General features: G+C 45.1%; 1 pseudogene; it reads left to right on the forward strand.

The window, feature by feature from the left end:
* The first annotated feature begins 4485 nt into the window (after positions 1-4485).
* LOC134441638 (uncharacterized protein K02A2.6-like) overlaps positions 4486-7468 on the forward strand; it is a 4176-nt pseudogene continuing 1193 nt past the window's right edge.

Raw genomic sequence — 7468 nt, forward strand, 5'->3', positions numbered from 1 at the left:
TTAACAATTTTTGTAGCGAAATATGGCATCTGTCGTGTTTAATGTGTGTTTTATGTAGGAATTTGTAAGTTAAGTTTCACTTTCACTTTCACTTTCTTTCACAAAATGGCAAATAAAAAAATGACAGAAGCCATATTTTGCCTTGAAACTTGTTAGGGACTGCTAGTGAGCACCCCTAACCACTTTGGGAGCTGTAGACTTTCAAAAACAAATGTTTAAGGTGATTTTAAGAACAGAGTTGCAGGTGCCCATAGACGGCCATTCTAAAGCTGGTTGAGATAAAATCCAAATCAGCCAAATAACAGAGAGTGCAGCAAACATGAAATAAACGGTGAGGGGGACTCTAAAACATTGCAGACCACTCCGAAAATGGCCTTAATGTTCAAAAAAGTGGACTTCTCTTTTAATTGTTATGCTCTTGGTCAGACCAAGTCTCGAAGAGATGTGAAAGTCGATGATAATCAGGCTAGGTTGCCATTGTCATCTTGTTCTCCAGACGCCATCGGAGGTGGGTTGCCATAATTTGAGTCTCCAGACACCATCGGTGGTGGGCTGCCATCATCTGGGTCTCCCAGCTTGGTTCGTATTGATCCTAAGGCATCCTGCTGCGACACCGCGCTCGGCAGTAATGAGCTGTGCATTTTTGAAAGCCACTGCCAAGTTGCCATGCTGTTCAATCCTTTGAATGTGGCCATCATCATACAGCACTTTCTAAATATTTTCATTTCAATAATAATAGGGTGGCAGAAAAATATGCAATCCCTAAGCCTGAGGGGTCTGGAAAATATTTCACAAAAGTATTCTACTTGACTAATCCTAAAATTATTTAATAATATACATACGTAAGGAACATAATGATTTCAGTCCGAAAAGGTGAGCGAATGAATAGTTAAGTGAGATGGGTAGCAACATAGGAGAAAATGATTAAATAGTGAAACAGCCTTAAGATACAAACCAAAAGTAATCATAGCAACATGAAAGCTAATCACCTTAATATATAATCCAGCACTAATCATAAAAAATAATCACATAACAAAAACAAAGACGGCATCCCTTCCACTTTTACACCTGTGGATAAAACATAATCAACATTCCGAAGCCGTTAATCCAAGTCGTACAAAATAAAAAAATCTCACAAATATCTCCTTATTATAGGCTACTGTACAAATGCGCCTACCGGTTTTAAAAAATAATGTTTTGTCAAAACATGCACCCATCGTATATTCATGCATATGTGTGCAATATCAGAGTGGTATGCTGCTCATAGAACAGTACTAGACCTTGAACTGAAGTAGAAGTGAAAGAATCTCTCTCCTTCCGTGGTCCTTGACACTATGGGAGGGCATGCCTCCCGCCAGGCCTTTGCAGACAGCTTCTGTGTGATCTTTGCATGCAAACTCAGGAGCCGAAGGTAACCACGGTGGCAAATCAGACCTCTGAACCCACTGGGGGACATTATGGATGATGTAAACAAAATACAAGGATGCACTCAATAACACGACAGAGGGGGTGGGTGGGGCGGGAGGATGCTGAGAGATAACGTGAACAATGTGCAAGAGAAAAACACATAGATACATGCACCACTGTATACTGACATACTGCGTGTACCCTGGTACATAAGCAGACACAGTCACCCAACACACAAAACAAGGGAGAGAGATTAATCTAGAGAGAGAGAGAGGGGGGGTTGAGATATCTGAATGTGACTCTTGAGTGTGAGAGACATTGCACATGATCATCAATTTAGCGGTGGGAGAATACGACAGGCCCTTGATAATTTCACTCCAGACTCTGGGAGATGACGGCTGGGCTGAGCTGAGGAGAATGGTGGAGGAAGGTGTGTGGTGTGTGTGTGTGTGTGTGGGGGGGGGGTGATGCATATTAGATGAAATGCTCCATTATGAGGGCCCGCGTGGCCCCGATCTATTTCTTATCATCGTTTCGCCGACACAATTAAGCCCAAGACGGCTGGGCTCACAGAAGTGCCAGCAGTGCGCTGTGCTCGCGACGGGCCTCGCCTTGCACTCGCTCTTCGCCTCTAGATTTGCCCATTTTCCCCCTAATGAACTGTAAATTTTGTTTCAAATGAATCTGAAATCCATCAACGACATCCACCACCATTAGGCTACATCGGGAAACTGATACCAGCCTGGATCAATTTCCTTCTTTATTGTTTTTTTTGTTGGGGGGGGGGTGATTATGATTTCTGTCAGTCTGGTCTGGCATTAAGCGTTGGCTTTATAGTACCCCATCATTAGACCATCTGCCAGAGAGTTGTACAGTAGTGTCAAGGTTCATGAGATGCTGTGTGAAGAAATGTCCATTCTGTATTAAATTTGGGTGATTATGGAACCCAATCTGCCACAATTACATTTGTCTTAGTCAGGTATGGGGTCTCACAAGTAGAGTGAAGTCATTAAGAAGACAAGGTGAAGCAAGTCAACATTGTGCGTCATTCCTGTGGATATGACTTTGTCTGCACCCTTTATTGCAAATGTCTACACAGTTGTGGTCTCAAGTGACTGAAAGGGGGGATCACGGTGAACATTTTGTGTTTTTGCATATTTTATTCTAAATTAGAAAAGAATCGTGGATTAAATGGTCTCCTTACTACAACCGGGTGATAAGCAGGATAACAGTCTGCAAGGAGAATGTTTCTGTATAAATGATGACTGGAGGAAGGACACCATTCTCACATGTGTCATTCAGCCACATCTTTTTTGTTATTTCTACTGAACCAGTGACTGGTTACTCATTACATGTACATACTATATGGATATATGCATGGCTCTAAACTTACCTTTGTCATCACTTGCCAAAATGGCATGGATGTTAATCTTACTAGCCAAACACACACTCACTAACGGGTTAACATGGCTAGTAAGTTTTCTTTTCTACCAGCCAAACAAAAATTTCACCAGCATTTGGTCGGTTGGCAGGTGTTCATTTAGAGCCCTGTATATACGTATATATACTATGTATACAGACATGTGACAATGTGTGACGATGCATAATGAGCCTATAAGGCCATACAAATGGAAAGGCATTATGCCTGTCTGTGCACCGTACACAGAGGCAGGTTGAAAATGAGGTATTCATTACGACATTTTAATTAATGTTTAGCTACCTCTAATCCTCATCCATAAAACTAATCTGTGCCTAATGTGATGAGTGAGGGAGAGGAAGCGACTCATTTGCTATTTATAGACCTGGGACAATCGCACTGGAGCGAGAGCCGTGCTAAATTGTGAACGAATACTATTCATTTGTTTTGTGTTTTTTTTATCCTTACTGCTTCACTGAAACGCTTCCAGAGTGAAATACACAGTGTGTTGTCTTTTTCTCTTAGCCTCTGTCTTTTTTTCATCCCATTTTCTTTGTCTTTCTCTAATCCACCACCCGCCTCCCTTTCACCATCCCCATTCCCTCTCCTAACCCCTCTCGTAAGGATCAAGACTGTGTAGTTATAATGACTGTTACCGATGGCACCAAATGACAGCCCATGGGGGTTCTCATTCAGCACAGCGCACAGCGTCCACTCATCTTGCTAAAAAGCTGAGAATAATAATAAACTGGGGTCTGATTCTTCTAACCACTATCTCTGAACTCCCTGGGGGAGACATGCCTTTTCTCTCTTGAATCCCTTAACCCAATTATTTTTTTTGCAAGGACTAAAGAGAAACAAACAAGCGTGTGTGCTGTATTTTTCAAAGGCAGATTCCACCTTTCATGGACAGCAGCAAATAAATAGCCAACCACCACCTGACTGAAGCACACAATGAGGGTTCACAGGGAGATTTGCCGGAAGATGTAAAATTTACAAGTCGAATATTTAAAGTGTGTGTGCTGCAAGCCTTCACGTGTGTGTGTGTGTGTGTGTAGTTTTTCTTGTTAGAGGCTGATGTTTACCTTAACAACACTGTAATATTTTCTTCAAAAAGGTTATGCAATGCCTGGGAACATTATGTCTCCTGCATTCAACAGATTGAACAATGCGCTCTTTCATAGCTTAATACCAGATCTTTTTCCTTCATATTTATAAATCTTCCAAGGACAGGCAACAGAGGGGAAATGCAGCTTCTGAGTTTCTCATGGTGATGTCCAACTTCAGAACTAGTATAAAGACAAACATTTGAAAGATAGGATTTATGCAGGAGAGCATGCAGGAGAACATCCTCTTCAAAAGAGTAGCCTACCTCTTATATTATGCTAAGTAGCCCGGAATTCCTCATCTATGTGTATTAAAACATACTTAAAGATGTTTTTAATTCTAACCTGCAGTACATCCTTGCCTGTCACTGACACATCAATTGACTACAGAAAAACAAAGCATAGCATTATTATCGCATCTACAGTGTAAGAACATTATTGTTATATACTGGGAAATATTGGGGTAGGAACTTATGTTAAATTGGGGTTGCCCCACCGGGGGCTAGTTAGTGTGGGACGTCCCAGTTTGTCCTGTGGTTTTGCCGGCTTACTTTTCTTCACTAAAAGAATGACTAAACAAGTGACATGTCTCCGTCTGGATTAATTGGATGTACACTACACACTCGGTTACTACACTGGCGACGAGGATAAAACTTTGAAGCGGACAGAGCAACGCACTTTTAAGTCATAAAAATGTCAACGGTCGGGACGCTCAGTGAGTATGTGGAGACTGACGGGGATTGGGTGGAATATGTCGAGAGACTGCAGCACTTTTTCGTGGCAAATGACATTAATGACCAGTCCAAACAACGGTCAGTTCTTCTCAGTGCATGCGGTGCCAAGACCTACAAACTCATTCGTAACCTAGCGTCCCCACGGAAACCGGGAGATTTAAGCTTCCAGGACATAGTTAAACTAGTGCAAGACCACCATAACCCCAAGCCATCAGTGATAGTGCAGCGCTTTAAATTCCACACGCATTCACGCAAGCAAGGAGTGTCAGTGCCTGCGTTTGTGGCAGAACTCAGGGCATTATCAGAGCACTGTGAGTTTGGAGATGTACTAAATGACATGCTGCGCGACAGGTTAGTTTGTGGAATTAACGACGACAGTATTCAGCGTCGGTTGTTGAGTGAAGCCAAGCTCACTTACAAAAAAGCACTGGAGATCGCGCAGGCAATGGAAACCGCGGCAAATAACTCCAAAGACATTCAACAAGCCAGTGGGGCGGCGCAAGCTGACGCTGTTCATCACGTGGCCAAAGAAAGGAAGGGTAAACAACAAAAGTCCGTGGAATGCTACCGTTGTGGGGGACCACACTTTGCAAGTGACTGTGGTCTCAAAGACTCTGTGTGTCACAACTGTCAGAAGAGGGGCCATATAGCCAAAGTGTGCAGGGGCAAAAACAAACAAAAGAAGGAATGGGGTGAAAAGCCAGGCAAGGCTACACATCACCTGCAGGAGGAGGAAGAGCCTCAGGAAGAGGAATGCTCTTTTAACATGTTCAATGTCCATGCCATCAGCCAGCCCAGAGCAGACCCCATCTATGCTACATTGAAAGTGAATGGTGCTGATCTGAAAATGGAAGTGGACACTGGGGCTTCTGTGTCCGTGCTGAGTGAAAATGCATATCACCAACTGTGGAAAGCAACAAAAGCACCTGCTCTTAAAAGTCAGCCATAAAACTGAGAACATACACGGGTGAGTGCATTCCATCATTGGGGCAATTGAGGTGGACATTGATTATGAAGGACAGAAGGCAGCAACAAAGCTGTTAGTGGTCCAGGGGGAGGGGCCTAGTCTGCTGGGTCGAGATATCCTACAAAAAATTCGCTTGCAGTGGGGGAACATCTGGGGAGAAGTAAAGCACATGACAGCAGTGCAAGACATAATGGCCAAGTACTCAGATGTTTTCAAGGATGAGTTGGGCACCCTCCGTGGCACCACAGTGAAATTATCTGTGGATCCCAAAGCCCAGCCTCGGTTTTACAAACCACGTCCAGTGCCATACGCCATGAGGGCTAAAGTGGAGGCAGAGTTAGAGCGGCTGCAACAAGCGGGGGTGATCGAGCCGGTGGAATTCTCCAACTGGGCCGCGCCCATAGTACCGGTGGTGAAGGAAGATGGTGGAGTGCGAATCTGTGGAGATTACAAACTGACAATTAACCAGGCCTCCCAACTCGACACATACCCTCTGCCTCGAGTCGAGGATTTGTTCGCCACATTAGCAGGGGGTCAAACATTCACAAAGCTGGATATGAGTCATGCGTACCAGCAGCTGATGCTAGATGAGGAGTCAAAACAATATGTGACCATTAACACACATAAAGGGCTATTCAAGTACAACCGCCTGGCATTCGGGGTCGCATCCAGCCCAGGTATCTTCCAACGCACGATGGACAATCTGCTTCGAAATCTCCCGCACGTAGCAGTGTACCTGGACGACATTTTGGTCACAGGAAGTACAGAGGAGGAGCATTTGCGGAACCTTGACCAGGTACTGAGGAGACTGTCTGAGGCAGGACTGCGCCTCAAGCGTAGGAAGTGCGTTTTTCAAGCTCAAAGTGTCACATACCTGGGGCACCGGATTTCGGCTCAGGGGCTGTCTCCAGTGGAAGAGAAGGTGAGGGCGGTAAAGGAGGCCCCATGCCCGAAGAATGTAGCAGAACTCAGGTCCTTCCTGGGGTTAGTGAACTATTATGCTAAATTCTTACCTGATCTCTCCACTGTGCTGTCCCCGCTCTACCTGCTGCTGCACAAAGACAGTTCGTGGAAATGGCAGCAGGCCCAAGCGGAGGCATTCCAGCAAGTAAAGAGACTGTTACATTCAGACCGACTGCTGGTGCACTTTGACCCTGCGAAGGAGGTTGTCCTATCTTGCGACGCGTCCCCTTATGGCCTGGGGGCGGTCCTTTCACACCGACTGGAGGATGGAACTGAAAAGCCCATTAGCTATGTATCACGGACACTGACCACAGCAGAAAAAGGGTACTCACAGTTGGAAAAAGAAGGACTAGCTGTAGTATTCGCTGTGAAACGTTTTCACCAATACCTCTATGGTCGCCGTTTTTCGATTTTCACAGACCACAAGCCCTTAATGGGTCTGTTCAGTGAGTTAAAAGGCATTCCCCCCATGGCATCTGCAAGAATCCAGCGGTGGGCACTGACCCTGTCAGCATACCAGTACCACATAGTGTACAGGGCAGGTAGTGAAAATGGAAACGCTGATGCTTTCAGCCGCCTACCACTCCCCGAAACACCCAGATACACCGGTTTTCCACCAGAAACAGTTTTCCTGTTGGACAGACTGGCAAACTCACCAGTGACCGCAAAGCAGATTAAAACATGGACTGAGAGGGATCCGGTGTTATCACAAGTAAAGAGGTGGGTGATGCAGGGCTGGCCGGCAGCAGTAGGGGAGGAGAGATTCAAGCCATATGCAAAGCGCAAGTTAGAACTGAGTGTTCTGGATGGCTGTATCCTCTGGGGCTCCAGAGTGATCGTCCCCCTACCCGGGCAGGCACAGGTGATGGAGGCC

This window comes from Engraulis encrasicolus, chromosome 24 (assembly GCF_034702125.1).
Source record: "Engraulis encrasicolus isolate BLACKSEA-1 chromosome 24, IST_EnEncr_1.0, whole genome shotgun sequence".
Taxonomy (NCBI): Eukaryota; Metazoa; Chordata; class Actinopteri; order Clupeiformes; family Engraulidae; genus Engraulis; species Engraulis encrasicolus.